The sequence below is a fragment of the Trachurus japonicus genome, chromosome 15 (assembly GCF_045865225.1).
Source record: "Trachurus japonicus isolate A0001 chromosome 15, Traja_1.0".
Classification (NCBI taxonomy): domain Eukaryota; kingdom Metazoa; phylum Chordata; class Actinopteri; order Carangiformes; family Carangidae; genus Trachurus; species Trachurus japonicus.
In genome coordinates this window covers 27,011,595-27,028,131 of record NC_140921.1, presented here as the reverse complement: position 1 = coordinate 27,028,131, position 16,537 = coordinate 27,011,595, and the positions used below count along the sequence as shown (strand labels likewise).

At 41.9% G+C, this 16,537-nt stretch overlaps 1 protein-coding gene across 2 annotated transcripts in view; it reads right to left on the bottom strand.

Annotated features, from left to right (window-relative positions):
• Positions 1-16,537, bottom strand: part of inpp5a (inositol polyphosphate-5-phosphatase A) — a 174,041-nt gene that overhangs the window by 86,506 nt on the left and 70,998 nt on the right. The gene's annotated exons all lie outside the window — the stretch shown is intronic.

Sequence of the window (16,537 nt, the reverse complement as noted above, 5' to 3'; positions counted from 1 at the left end):
TGGCATTGGAGTGTTGAGGTTTGCAAAGCAAAATAATGCATCCAGTCAAGGGCAAGAGAGCGCATATGACTGCAAATTTCCAGACATGTGGCCGTTTCATTTTTTGTGTCTATTTATATTCTGGCCGACCGAACAGACTCCCAAACATTCCCCAAAATCAGATTAGGAAATTATGAGCCCTATCATTAACCAGCTGTGTCAGTCTAGAGCTTCGGCTTCCTCTCTCCTAATGAATAGCAAGTAAAAAATGATTTAATAATGCAACAAATGTGCTTTATGAGCCATTAATATGTAGTACATAACATAAACATGACAACAATATTGGCTAGACATTTAAATATGTGAATAAACTGTCCCCGGTAGGCAGAGTATAGAGTTATGACAGTTAAAGAGGAAAGGCAGGCGCTGCATGGAAGCCTTGTGATGCCATTACTCTGACAGCGAGCGGGGGATCATCGGCCCAGCCAGGGAGGTGCAGTGACTGAGTGTGTGTGTGTGTGTTTAAAATGGCCCTATGTGTTTAAAATGTGCTGCACAATACCTGCTAATTCTATTAAGTGCTTCTGTGGTGTGGCTGTGTGGTTACGGGTTGATGTAAATGGACGTCTGGTTGACTAAACAATGCAACAGCATTAGAATAAGGTGATTGGATAACAGAGTGGAGTAGAAGGCCCGAGCCCAGCCACCCCGGGCTCTGCCAAGTCCATTACGCGTATTGGAGACATCTCGATATCCGTCATGCGGCGTCGGCCGGGCAAGAGCGAGAGGAGCTTGTTGTTTTGTTTAGCTTTCATTGTCAAGATGGCTTCCACCTCCCGACATGTCCAGGTGTAGCTAATGCAATCAAATGAGGACCTCACAAACAACCCCCCCACCCCACCCACCCACCTCCCGCCTCTTTCAATCTACTCTGCCACTTTTAGGCCAGTTTAAGGAAACACACAGCTAGTCAACGGGCTCAAGGACAAGAAGAGGCTCCCAGATCTGTTGTGACTTTGCTGCAAATCATTCAACCCGTCTGATTTCATCATGAGCGCGAGGTCGCTTTTTATGATTCACGTATTTATTTGAATGTGAGAAAACATTAAAGGTGCAGTGTGTAAAATGGAGGGAAAACCGTGACATCCAACGTTCAGACTCTAGTTTGCAGCGCTCACTCGCCCGCACTCACCCCTCCTGTCTGCAAAGTGACGGTGGCCTCCGAGGACAAAAAACGTGTTTAGGAGTATTTCAGGAGCATGGAGCGATGAGGTGAAGATCTAAATCATTTTACGATATGTCTGCTGTTTCCTCCTCCTTCTTCGTTCCTTCCTCCTTCTTCTCCGATGGTTTATTTTAACGCGAAACTCGCGAATCATTCTCGCTGGCTGGATTTTCTGTTCGGGCTGCCGTACAAACATGGCGGCGCAAGATGGCGACACTCTCTAAGCAAGACCCTTATCTTGCTATATGTATAAAAGAAGAATTATAAGGCTACGAAAACCAAACAAATTTTATTTTATAGCGAATATATACTAATACAAATAAATTCATGGGTAGTATATTCACATTTTGCCAATAAACCTTGACAATTATTACACATTGGACCTTTAAATATCTTGTTTGAATTGAAAAGTCACGGTCACTTTGTGCTTCAGCGGCAAAGCACCGTCAGCCTGATTCCACCTCCTATCAACCAATCAGCACGCTGAGCTTTTCAGGAAATAATACAGCAGGAAACATAAGAAGAATTTTGGAATCCTCAGCACAGATGGTAAAATGACCAACTATACACAGGTTCACTGACACAAAGACAGTGCTAATGTGCATCTACAGTAGGAGTCGGTCCAACAAGGCCTTTGAGTTCACCTGTAGTAACACATTAATGACTCTTAATGCACGTTTGACAGCTGATGAAGTTACCAGCACAATTGCACATCAGTTATGGCTTGTCCGGTGTATATAGATGCATTTTCTTTGTTCATTTTGTCGATTGTCTCCATTTTTGCACTCTGAGAAATTGCACCACTGTATTTACATTATGTGCTGTCCTGCTACAACAGGTCTGGGTAATATGATGATTTATATTGCGAGTGGGAGACTGCTTTATGGCAGTATTGGATTTTTAGCTGATAAACGGATTTTTAACTTGGTGTGATGAAGTATCCACATTTGTCAAGTATATGAGCTTTTTTTAACCCCAGGCAAAATAACACTTTCTTTGCATCACAATAATTATTGATACCATGATTTTGAAACATTACATATACCATGATAAAAGACTGCACTCATATTATCCATCCCTGCGCTCCAGCATCTCAGGTCCAATGATGTTGGGTCGGTCACTGACCCTGTTGACAAGACAAATACTACTGCTGCTCCATTCTTGCATTTCATTTTAAATGCAGAATATGAACTGTATTTATCACTGGTCCAAACAGGCACACAACTAAATGATGCTGTCCAACTGTGCTCAAAGAAAATCTCTATATACTGTATTTTATTTTAACACTGCTCTGTGAATTTATTTCTCCTGATCAACATCTTTAAAATTCAACACAGCTAAAAAAATAAATAAAAAAAAAACAGCTGAAGAAATAAAACGTCATAATTCAGGGGGAAAAAAGACAATCATTGGCTATGTTTTCATCCACTTGTCAATCAGCTGGGGTAGGCAGGATTTGTTTAAAAAACTAAATATTAACTTTTTCAAGAAAATTGTGTTTTCCCATTCAGCTATCAGGGAGGAAAGGCCCGTGTATTTGGGCCGATCACACTGTTTGTCTATGTCTCTGTATGCAGCAGCCTGACAAGCCTACAGATCCCAGTATCTTTGAGCAATTAAAGCAGATAACAGCGGCACGGCCGTTTCGGCTAATGCTGTGTTCAAGGCAGGCTTTTGAAACCGTAAGTTACAGCTTCAAGTCACAACTACGACTTGGTAGCGTTCCAGGTAACCCGTAGCTCGTGTTTTTACCGTCCTGTTGTCTGTGAAAGTTCCCTATAACGGCCACTCGTAACTTCCGACCCGTGAACTCAATCAAAGATACCAGGAGCTGTAGGATTGTTTACAAAACAGATCCTGCCTAGCCCAGCTTTAATGCAAATAAAGTGTGTTTCCATCTAAGAGCTTTAAATCCAGTAGAATCCCATGTTAGAAAATACATTTCTTGGAATTTAAGGTGTTTCTATTAATGTTTGCATTTTTACAGACGAAATCAAATCGCAAAACCAAATGTGCACAGGCCAAAAGTGTGACGAACTGCTGGAGCCGTTGCCTGGAAACCACTGAGCGCTACGAACACCAGCCAAGTTACGTTAGCTTTTTAGCAAACATGGATCGCATCTACTAATAAATGGTAAATATCGCGCAAGTTATAAAGTGGTTATGTGCCAAAGACACTTCAGGGAAAGCCACTTGACTCTTTCTTTGTTTACGTAGAGAACTGATGTAAAACGTGATCGCAATTCACATTCATCCAGCAAAAATCTGTTTCCATCAGCATTTATCGCATTTAAGCCTTTTATCCACAAGGAGAAAATCTGATGAGATGGACAGTACAGACCTTTTGTCGATATTCATGACATTAAATTGAATTTTACTGTTTCTCCATAAGGCATTTTTAATTCCATACAACTAAATGCGCATAAAAACATGTGGATGGAAACACTGAGCTATTGACGTTCCTCACTGCACCTGATGAGATTGAGATCTTTGATAACTGCTGCTCCATTCACACGCAAAAAAAAAAGAGCATTCTGTCTGCTCTCAGCTCCAGCTTATTCTGCCGGGGCCCACCACCACCACCACCTCACTCTAGGAGCCAGTCATTAAAGGCACTTGTGTGGAGTGTGACTGTTTGAGTGTGTTCATTGGAGACAGGTGTCAAGAGGTTGTTTCTACTGGTGTAATTACTCGGCGGCACGGCAGTTAACCAGCGCAGCCGGCGGCTTTTCTTCAAACTGAGGAGAAATTGCTTGGATTAAATGTAACGATCCCCCTCCCCTGATATTAAGCAGCTGTGCGTGACACCAAGCCCGAGCGAGGAGATCCATTCCCCGGGAAACTGTTGTCTTCCCTCAGACAGGCCAGTGAGCCAGATTGAGGGGGGGGGGTCATGGGGCAGCATTTCCACCACTGGAGGACGTGTTTAGATTAGAAGCTGCTACACTGCAAAAACTCCAAATCTTTCCAAGAATATTTGTCTTATTTCTTGTCAAAATGTCTCATTTCTAGTCAAAACTAATCTCTTTCCACTTAAAATAAGACTCATCACCTAAAAATTAACTTGTTTTTAGATCATTTTCACTTGTTTCAAGCTATTTTTCACTTGAAATAAGTAGAAAAATCTGCCAGTGAATCTGCAAGTTTTAAGAAAAACTTGCTCCACTATCAGATTTTTCTACTTATTTCAACTGAAAATATGCTTGAAAGAAGTAAAAAGTGTCTGAAAACAAGCTTCTTTTTAAATGTGATGTTTCTTATTTTAAGTATAATGAGATTTGTTTTGACTAGAAATGACATTTTGAGAAATTGGTACCTATGCACATATGTTTTGGAAATGCTCGAAGATACAAGTGTTTTGGAATGAGGTTAAGAAAGAACTGGACACTTTGATTGGACATAACTTGGACCTATCACCTCTTCAGTGTATTCTGGCGGCCAAGGTCTCGAGCGCATGGAACAACCACAACGCAAAACTCATCGGAATACTCTTGTATATGACACGAAAAACTATTCTTAAGTTTTGGATTCATAAAGACACTCCTACATTGGACGATTGGTACAAAGAGGTAATGAGTATAATCCCTTTGGAAAAATTGACTTATAGCCTTCATGATAACTTGGAGGGTTTTACAAAGGTATGGCAACCCGTTTTTGATGCTGTGGATCAGCTTCAATATCCCTCACTAACTGACATAACATGGATGACTCTGGTGGTGTATTTATGTGTTTATGTATATGTATGTTTGTAAGCTGTTACTTGCTTTGTTATGTTTATTCATAACTGTTGAGTAGCTTATGCTACAGAAAAATGCATGGTTCTGTGGAAACCATGTAAAGGACAATATGTGCCCTGATTGAACCTTAATAAAAATAAATTTTAAAAAAAGAAAGAAAAAAAGAAATTACATTTTGACTAGAAATAAGACAAATATTCTTGGTAAGATATTTGAGTTTTTGCAGTGTACTCCCTGCAGGTGTCTCCCCCCTCCTCCTCCTCCTCCTCCTCTTCCTCCTCCATGCTCCTCTCTGTACATGATACCTGCAATGGGGGGGCAAGGTGCTCCCAGAGGAGGGAGGGGGGGAGGGAGGGGATATATATATGTACACTTAGGCAGGAGAAAGGTCAGGCGGTGCTGAATGTGGCAGGCAAACATGGCGGTGGTGGTCTGGGGGGGCCTGGGGATGAATCACAGGAGAATTGGTGCATGGCAGTGAATGAATAACCCGCCATGGCTCCCCAAACCCCATTATTTCCCTCCTTCTCCAGTGGGGCCTGAAATTCATGTCTGCGCATGCTGCCAGTTCATTAGGGGGAGGATGTCATTCCTCTTCTAGCTGCAGCAGGACAGGCCAGCCAGGCCCCAGGAGGACCGGGCCCTGTTTAATTCCACATCAACCGCTCCACTGAGGGCCTTAATCTCTGCCTGTGTGATCAATACTATATCAGTGTAAATTAAAATGACAATTTTAAAGTAATTAAGCCTGTTAATGCTCGATTCAAATGTCATTATTCGCCAGAGGAGAAGCAGAGGGTGAGTGGATGTGTATAGAATGAGGATGGGGATTTTTTTTTTTTGTTTAGTTTTTTTTTCTCACCGTTGTTGTTTTTTGTATAGAGGGGGGGTGAAATTACGAGCCATGTCCACAGTGACAGGTAAAAAACGCTTTAACTGGCACAGCCTCATGTTGCCACTGCAGCCACTAAAAGGAGGGCTTAACAAAAGCAGATTAACTCTCCACCCCTGCCGGCCCACAGACCTCTCCAATTTCAGAGGAGGATAACCCAATTGCTGAAATCTGATTTGTACAACCAAACCCAATTATGGCCATATTAGATGAGAAGTGGCAGGGAGAGAACGCTTTGCCGAGGGGAGGCAGGAAAAATAGAGCGGGTGGAAAGGGGTGGGAGAGGGGTGCTGGGGAAAAAGAAACGTTACACAATAAAAATGCACTTAACTATAGAATGAAGCCCAGCAGTAATTGTGTGATTTGATTATTTTTGTCTCCCTCCTCACTCGGCTTTTGAAAGGCTATTTAGAGTCATTGTTAGAGTGAAATAAATGAGGCCCTGCGTTAACCTTGTCCCCTTGTGTGTGGGTGTATGTGTGTGTGTGCGCATGTGTGTCTGTCGTGTCTCATGTGAAGCGAGGTGATGTGTAAGTGAAAAGGAAATGAAATGATCACATTGTTGGTTGTTATTATGACAGGCTTACAGCCCATACCCGGCGACCCTCCACTCCTTTAAGACCAAGATTCACCAATTACAGCCAGGCACTAGGCACAGCAGCAGCAGCGAGGGGCCGCACAGGGCCGCACGGGGCCGCAGGACAGACCAGGCTCGAGTCCTCCTAAAAAACGGAGGCCCTCGCATGCACAGACAGGAAAACTAACATCATTATAAGGATCGGCCGCGGCGGCGTCTGTATCTTCGTTTTCTCAATTTCCCGACAAGTCCAAACGACAAAGAAACACAAGACGATTCTATTAACTGTCACCGGTGTCTCCGTGTCTCCGTCCTGTGAGGCTAATGAAGCAGCTAACTGAATTTCCCTCTGCGGAAAATGCCCCATCTCTCAGAATTAGCAGCTAATGTGTCGACAAAACAAAAGAGGAAGTGTAATGATTAAAAGCGAGCCATTAGCACAGCGGTGTACATCAGTCATGGATGTGCCAGCAAAAAAAAAAAAAAACCACCGCTGTCAGTCACTCCACAGGATAATTCTGTGACGCTGCCTCAGAGGAAACGGGGCCGGAGCTGTAGTTATTTTGCAGCTGCACAGCAAATGTCCCACAGTGGTGCAACCTCCTCAGAAAGAACGTTAAGAATAATCCGAGAGCTAATTATTATTAATGTGCGCCGTCTTTATCGAGCGCCGTCGGCATTTAGGACGTGGGTGCGGGGGTTCGGGAACGGAGAAAATAGCGAAACGTCCTTTTTTTTGCTGGAGTGAGCTGCGGCTGAGAGTGTTGTGTGTTGTGTGAGCTGTTAAATCTATGAAACCTAACTGACCTCCTCACACAGTCTGCAACACCAAACCTGAGCCGCGTTCCTTAGCGATGCAGCTGCAAGCTCCATGAATTATTAAATACATGCCAATAGTGAACAGATAGAAAGCATCCCTGCTGAAAAACAAGGGCAACCAGTGGGTATTTAATTAGCAGGGTGGTGTGCTCCTAGGCATGCCTGATGGTGCGGGGTAAAGGACGCCCAGGGGGCTTTCAGACGGCTGTTGAAAAGCTTGTCATTGTATTGGTTTGCATCCAAAGCTGTCCGATCCATCATGCTGTCTGTTGGACTTGCTGTTTGTGGAGCTAGCCCTTATTAATTATCAGCTCATTTGGAGAGGTCGGGGTGGTAAGGGTGGATGGTGGTGGGCGGTAGGCGGTAGGTCTTCTTTGATCAATGAAAGCTATCGCTCTGACAGCGCTCTGCTGAGAGTGATTAAGGTCAATTTGTCCTGGCACACGTGGAACGTTCCCTCCAAGGAAAAGGATGAGTGGATATTCCTGGGATGGAGGTGTGGGAGACGAGTGTGTTAGCCGCAGACAGCTGATCCACTTTACTGTATCCTATTGGCAAGCACTGGTGATAGCATTGGTCATTAGTTTTCAACCTAGAGGGTTTAACAGAAGCACTATAATCCCTTCTCAACCATGTAACTAGACAATAATATACAAATTATACAGTCCATATTTTGTGTTTTTCTTGAATGAGGTACAACACAAAGCAGCAGCTGGATGCTAAAAGGTTTGGAAATGAATGTGACTATGTAGCGTCACTGGACTGAGACAGGCATAATTAAAACCTGAATGTGACTGACTGTGTCATGAATCAGCTCCTGTTTATAGTGTAAACTCTAATGCAAGAACGCTGGGAGACTTCAGAGAACAGGACTGTTAGCATCTTCTCTCCATACGGAATTAAGTGAAGATCTGATTCCTCAGAGGAGAAGCAACTCTCAAGGAAACTGTCTTCTACATGACTGCGCCACTTTGAAAGATCAAAACGCTGAATTGTATCTTTGCTGTTGCTATATAATAAAAGGCAGAACTGACCAGACAGTGGACCCAAGTACAGCTTCAAAGTACACTTGATTATTCATTTATTAGGGCAACTTCATGTGTTTACTTTAAGGTCCAGTGTGTAAAATGCATTCAGCATTCAGATTCTAGACTGCAACGCTCACTCACTCCTTCGGGCTGCCGTACAAACATGGCGGAGCAAGATGGCGACACTCTCTACAGCAAGAGCCTGCTATATGTAGATATAAAAGAAGAACTATAAGGCTACGAAAACCAGAGAAATTTTATTTTATAGCGATTATACACGTATACAAATATATTCATATTCAGATTTTTGCCAATAAACCTTTAAAATTATTACACACTGGACCTTTAACTGCATTTCAGAGAAATGTAGCGTTTGTTTTTTTCAAACTCCACTACATTTATTCTACAAAAATTGATTATTTGATTATTATTTTAACAACTAAACATTTTAATCGTGGGAAAGTTGCAATATCTTTTGAGAGCAAGAGAGAATATATTGAAGAGGAGCTGGGGAAACAAATTAGCTTTTACCAGAGACAATAAAGTCTCAATGAATGCCTCATTAAAATAAGTAGATGATGATCTTTAAATATCTGCCGGATACTGTTTAATTTCATATTTGGTTCTGTAACTGTTGTTGTTTTGTGTGTACATGTATACTGTACCTGTGAAAACTTTGTGCTCTTATGTTTATTCACCATTAGAGATAAAATATGTGTTATTCAAGTAAACCTCTACATGCAGGATTTTTATCCGTGAGCTTTGTTGTTGCTGCTACATGAGTAAAACATCTGAATACTGACATCACCAGCTGTAAACAACAATATAAAACACTAATATGACACTGCAGTGTTTAAATCTACATGCACATGTGTGTGTGTGGTTTTTGAGAGTTTGGTGACTGGCGTGGGGGGAGTGGGGCTCTTCTTTTCCTTCATTGGAGAGTGGGGCTGTGAGAGTTGTGAGGGCTCTCAATAGACAGAGGATTATGGAAATCAAAGCTCAGAGATTAGCTAATGGGGATATAATGGCCACTGACTGCCTGGGTCAGCTAGGCCATGCAAATGAAGAGGCTCTAGCCGTTGGTGGAGGAAGAATCAATACGTATGGACAAAGTGTTGGCTGGAGATGGCCCCATATCACTAATGCTACACAGGCATGAGCACACACAGATATGAACAAGCACACACACACACCAGGGTTATTATAGTAAACTAAAACTAAAACTGGCTGTGAAAAAATAATTTAGTAAATTTAAATAATAATAAACGAACAGGAACTAAATAAAAATTACAATGAACAATGTAAAACTAACTAATGTAAAACTAAACTGAATGACAGATAACATCAGTTTAGTTGTAGTTTTCTTAGAGATGTCTAAAGCTGCAGGAAGAAAACACCACAGCTCAGTATGGGACGATTTGGAGTACGACCCACAGGTAGATAAGAGTGAATAGAACCTGATGAGGACTGATAGGAATATTATGGGATGCAAGAGAAAAATCCCACAAATGTGAAAGTTCATCTTAAGAGGTCTGACAGAGGCTTTCTACTGAAACCTGAAAAACTAAAACTAAGACTAAATAAAACAGTGTTTTTCAGGACCCCACGTGGGGTCGCCCGGAATTCAAATGGGGTCACCTGAAATGTCAAGTAATTGATAAGAAAAAATATTAATAAATATATATATTTAACTGATTATTATTCTTTTAAACCTTATGAATAAAAACACCACACACACGACAACTGCATTTTATACTTTCGCAAAGAAATTTGTGATTGTCAAAATGGGGTCACAAGCCAAAAAAGGTCGGGAACCACTGAAATAAAAACTAAAACTAGTCAAACTAAACTGAAATGAAAAAAAGCAAACTGAAAAACTAAATAAAAATAAAAACTAATGAAAATTTTAAAACTATAATAACCTTGACATACACAGAGAGAGAGAGCGAGGGCCTGAAGCCAGCAGACAGGAGTGAGCTTTCAGCAGGAGGACCGGGCTCAAGTGGAGGACCAGGGATACGGCCAGGCCACACAGCCTCTCACTGATGTCAACAGGCAGCGTGTGATTCTGCCCCGACGCCTGGCACTCATCCCCACTGACACAGCACCCAGATGCAGATGCTGGTCCGGTCCAGCCCCGCTCTCCACGCTCCATCAAATATCTATTCATCGCGCCTTGGCCTCAAAACACAGCAAACGTCCTTGTGGACAATCAATAGCGCCGCATCCAGGACGGCCAAGTATTACGACAGCATTTAGATACACTAAGTAGTTTATTTTCCTACAGACTCTGGACAATCTGACATCCGCCATTTAGGATGAGCAGATATTAACCTTCTTCAGATGTCTGAGGTAAAGTGGGTGTCGTAAACGCAATTGACTGGGACACATGACGGCTCTCATCATCAAACTAAATGGAACATCGCCCTCTCTTATATATCAGAATACCAATTTTGAGCATGTCAGAAAAATTTCAATTTCAGGTGGGAGCGGCGGGGACGCCGTGCTTCCTGCGCCTGGCCTCTCCCCTCTCATTTTCATTCCTGAGCACTCGGCGCGGCCATTCATCAGGACCCGGGCAGAGGACACCTCCCGCCTGCTCACAAATGCATGGAACAGGCAATAAAATTAACCTTGTGGCAATTGTTTTCCCACTCGTTTGATGGCCCCGTGTCAGCTCATCCGTTACGGCGAGAAGGAATAAAAAAGTCAAGCTTGGATGTGCAAAAAATTATGACTCAGGAGGAGGAGGTGGTGGCCGAGAGCGTGGAGGGGTAGGGGTGGTGGTGGTGGGGGGGGTTACCTGAATAGAGCCGGGCTAATGCCAGATTATGAAGTCAAAACTCGATCAATCAGTGTTGGAGAGTAGATGAAAAGATGGTTGCTTGTTGATTTGTGTGTGTATGTGTGTGAACAACAAAGAGCATCAAGAGGCTCAGTGGGTACTACACACTAAAAACTACTGGGTTATTTCTTTAACCTAATTTCTGGGTTACTTGTGTTGGGTTAAAATTATCGGTTATTTTACGCAGAGTAACATGTTTTCTGGGTTAAAGAGCTTATAATTTAACCTAATTCTTGGGTTGTTTGAAGGATTGAATCCTGCTGTGGGTACAATACATTTTAACCCAAATGTTGGGATAAAATAACCCCACATTGTAGTCAATATAATCTAACATTTGGGTCAAGTAATTTCCCCAAAAGTTGGGTTAAAAAGAAAACCCAATTTTCTGTGTTGAAATAACCCAGAAAGTAGTTGGTTCCTTTTTTAACCCAGGAGTTGGGTCAAAAAATAACGCATTATGGGTTATTTTTGACCCTGTAGTTTATCTAGTGTATGAAGTCACTGAGCAACAAGATGGTGGGATATTTTTTATATATATACAGTTCAGCCTGCTACCAGCCCTGACCTGGCCCCTTTCACTGGGCGGGAGGGAACAGGACGAGGAGGGGGTGGGGTGGGATAAAAATCCTTCAGAGGGTGTTTATTTGCTCTCAACACCTCCTAAGCGATCAATATTTTTAATTTGGGTCCGAGTTATTATTTTTCACATCACCGCGCCGGGGAGCAGAGTAAAGTGGCTCATATTTTAGCACTAAAAAGATCGATATGACAGGCTCACCTTCACTCTGCCCCCTCGGTGGCTGGGGCCCGCACATCATAATGGACGGTGTGCGAGGTACACCCGGCCCGCCTCATGCTGGAACCACATCATTATCTGTGCACCCCCCCCACACACACACACACACACACACCTCACCTCCCACCCCTCCAACCCTGCACCCAACACACACACACACAACAACAGGACCACCTCTAACACAACTGATTTACTTCCCTCGGCTACATCCCATCAAAACACACACACACACAAACACACACTCAGACAGGTAAACACTTTATCAGAGCGTGTTTATGAGGAGGAGCTTGCTGTGAGTTTGTGGCAGTGTGTCTGTGTGTGTGTGTGTGTGTGTGTGTCGTGCAGGGATGATCCAGCGGGGGGCAGAAGGCTCGGTTCTACAGATCTGACTCCCTGTAATAAATGCATCAATTTTTGCCACCTCTTTACACAATCCATTAATTATAACTACATTTTCGGTCAAAATATTTTCACACGGGGGGGAATGCCCACTCTCTCTGCCTCATAACTCAGCTCTGATGGCAGTTTCATTGATTGTCGCTCAACACATGTCCAGAGTGTGTGTTTGTGTACGCGCGTTCTTCACCGTGGGTGTTTGTTGGGCCTTGACACTGTGTGCATATGCACTTATGTCTGCCCTGAAAGTATGAGTGATGGCCGAGGAGAGTTATGGCCCGGCCATATTACCGGGCTGACATCTACTCCATTCAAGTGGCCTCAGTCAGTGCCGTACTTCTCGCCATATTGAAATAGGAGCTCTCTTAGATTTAGTTTGCAATATTTTAACCTGCTTTATATGCCTGCTGCAGTCTTTTTAAACACAGCACACCGAGGAGGAGGAGGAGGAGGAGGAGGTGGAGGAGGAGGAGAAGCTGCTCCTGCTAGTTACCCCCCTGTGTGTAAAAACCAACAGAGACCCCTCCTCTGTGACCCCACTTTCTCTGGAAAGTATATATAATCTCTATATGCAACCTGGTTTTGTTTTGTCATAAAAAAAGGTGGAACAGGGGGGTGATATAAGATGGAGTTATAAAGAAAAAAAAAACAAGGCGATAAATGCGAGTGACACGCATTTCTGGGCAATACCATAAACACAGTGGCGCTGAGGCCCTGTCAGCACAGAGGGACACTAAGTGTTCATAAATTCCTGGCCGAGCAGAGTGGTAGCGATGATTGCATTACAGCATGCCGCCTGCTTGAGAATGAAGGACTCACCTCTGAGGCGGAGCGAGGCTGAGCACTGCCGGGAGCTCTACTGACAGGGCCACTCTGCTGACCAGAGATCAGCAGGCAGGGGAAGGCAAAAACAATTAGACACCGATGCTGCTGATCATTCCATCAGGAAATGTTTTCACTTCAGGCGAGACGCTACAGGCAAAAACACTGTTTTTCATGCACTGATCAATTTTGAGATTTTGGGCTATTTTTCTTCCTTAACATGTCTTCTTTCAGAAAAGTCGAAAGAAATGGTAGAAAATCCACATTAAGGTGGTTATTTTACTTCATTTTATCTCTTTTGTTGGTAGATTTCTCCTAAATTCGCCAAAAGTGAACATGCTACTGTGACAGACTGTGCTGTGTTTGTTGTCTGACCCATGTCATGTCAGGTATCATTGTAAAGCTCTCTCTCTCCTGAACAATTATGTAGGCTCCAAAAATTGTCATCTCATCCATATCTGCAACCAATCGTAAAAGTATGGTTTACATTAACAATCTATGGAATTTTACAGTACATGTCTTTAAAGGCCGTTTTCTCAAAATGAGTTTTTCCTCAGACTCTGAACCCAAAATCTCCACTTCATCAGCACCTACAGAATCCAAACCTTCCAGTTTTATTCCTGTCTATATTCTGAAGGTTTTTACAGAGGGGATTGTTGATATATCATTCAAAACCTGATTTATACAACATTTTATTCCTAAAAACATAGCGAAATTGGATTTCTTTGGGCTGGTGACAGTATTTTCTCAATTACAAAGTGAAAATCCAAAATCCCCTCTGTAAAAATGTCTGACTCTAATATGTCAACAAAATAAAACATTTTTGAAAGGGGCTTTATCCATTTTTCAGATTTTGGTTCTGGAGATGTATGCAAATTAGTGCATATTTTACCAGATATTGGCTCATTTACATATTTAAACATAAAATTTGACAAAAATTGTAATACAAAACAATATTTGTCTTAATGTAAGTGATAAAGTTGGGAAGTTTCATGGTGATATCTGTTTTTTTACCCTATTCGCCTGTAGTGTCTCCCCTTCAGAGTTAGAGAGTAGAGATAAGATCTCTGTGACTCATTAACATGTGGCTGCTGCTGATGGGTCAAATTAGCAGCCTCCCTTCTGAAAGACAACCTGAATGATGACTTGTTTTCTGTATTTGTGTGTGTCTCATGTTTAACCTGCTCTACACTGTCCCTGCTGATTTATGATCCACGTCTGAAAGGAAAGGAAACTCCTCTGTTTTCCTCCAGTGCCTCAAACAAAATAACCGTAAGGGCGAACTCTGATCAGACTACATCACTATTCATGCATAAAAGAGTGTGGAATTAATATTAAGTTTAGAATTCTTATCATTTATTTGTGTCTTAATCATTACTGTTCTCAAGTAGTTTCTTGGTTTGTATTGGTATGTCCTGTATACTGTAAACCAAATTGAACACTTAAGTAAGAAAATAATGTAATGTATTAACACTTGACAAATATTTATGTGAGGCAATTTAAACCACTTGTGCAGCAAAAAGATGAATTTTTTTTTTCCTCAGAGGAATTGAGGATTCACCTGTAAATTGTCTTTGCATTAGAAAACCTTTATCATCATTGTAAACTCTGCATACAACACACAGTATTGAGAGTTTCCCTGTAGGATCTACAGTAGCTATGTCTTTATTCTGTTTTTGATACGTCTTACTTTGCTCCCTTTCATTTACCCTGCTGCTCCTCAAATGCATTTTTTATGAAATCAGATTATACACAAATTAGGATTTTGACTCCCCCTGTATGTCACCCTGTGCTCCTCCAATTATCTGATCATCCTGCAGCAGCTTTCTCACTGTAAATGTATTGTTGCTAATTTTCTTCAGAGGACACAGCACCTCGGTCATTTAAAATGCAATATACTTCACATTACATTAATTTCATGTGAAATTAAATTAAGCTCACATGCAGCCTAACAGGTACACATCCTTATTCACCGCACAATCACTTCACTATGCCACACAATCACCACACAATCCATTCAGATCCATACAAGTCAGGATTCACACCTGCTTTAGGGCTGGATGGTATACATGTAGACTAGAATTTATGTCTCAGTGTAATTTAACATCACGATTTATTAATCCATCTTAAAGGGACATTTCAACATTTTGGCAAATTTGCCTATTGCCATAATCCCTATAGTTTTAGGAGTAGGATCATTACCTTTAATTGTCGGTGCAAGCTATTTTTAGATCGGCGGGGTCGAGACGCAAGCTTTTCACGGCGCACGGTATTTCCACCTTTCCCTCATCAAACTCATCAAATACACAATCCAACAACTCCAAAACGCTCTGGTGGACAAGTTGTGACCTGCACATTCACCACACTATGAAATAGTAATTAGTTGTTTTCGAGGCAAATACGTAGCCGGAACTACATTCCAGACATGGCTGCTCGGCAGAATGACTTCAAAAGTGCAAGTAGTTCTGAGTATTTGCTTCATGTGTTGTAATGTTACATAATGTTACATTATTATTACATAGCTTGGTGAATGTGCAGGTCACAACTTGTCCACCAGAGTGTTATGGAGTTGTTGGATTGTGTATTTAGTTTGATGAGGGAAACGTGGAAATACCATGCAGAGCTCATGTCTCTGCCCCACCGATCTAAAAACAGCTTGCACCTACAATTATGAACCTACTCCTACAACTATAGGGATTATTATGGCAATATGCAAATTTGCCAAAATGTTTAAATATCCCTTGAAATTTTTGTATATGCTTCTATGGCAGTACTGGTATGGCAACACTGGTGGAAAACTGCAATAATTATAATAATAATAATAATAAAAATGTCTTCTCAAGTTACTTCCATCTCTACTACACCAGCACTTTTTCATGACATACAATAAAACCAAGCTGCACGATCTGAAAATAAAAACTTCCACTGCAGTTACATTATCACAAATCAGGATCTAACTCCATAGTCCACAACATGTTTCTGGTTATGTTGTGATTCACTTGTCAGTGACTCTGAACTACAGTAGTTAGTGATAACACTGGCTGCTGGTCTGTGTCTCACTGCAGTAAGATCTGGTAGCCTGTTGGTACATCCATCCATCAGCTGCACTGCACATACACATTCACACCTATGGGCAGTTTACAGTCCCCAATAAAAGTCTCAGAAATATAAGAGAAACTTAAATGTACGTCACTGTATCAAAATAAGGCGTCTCAATAAAATATGTTAATGTGTATGTATATAACCATCGAACTCTGTTGATATGAATGAGCGTGTGTATTTTAACGGAGGTTGACTATCTAGTGACAAAGCCTCCTGTTTACACCGTCCACTCCTGGTGTCATGTGTGTTCACCGTCTGACTCTGCTACATGTGAATTAGCCTGAATCAGAAACTGTAAACATGTACAAGAGCCTGA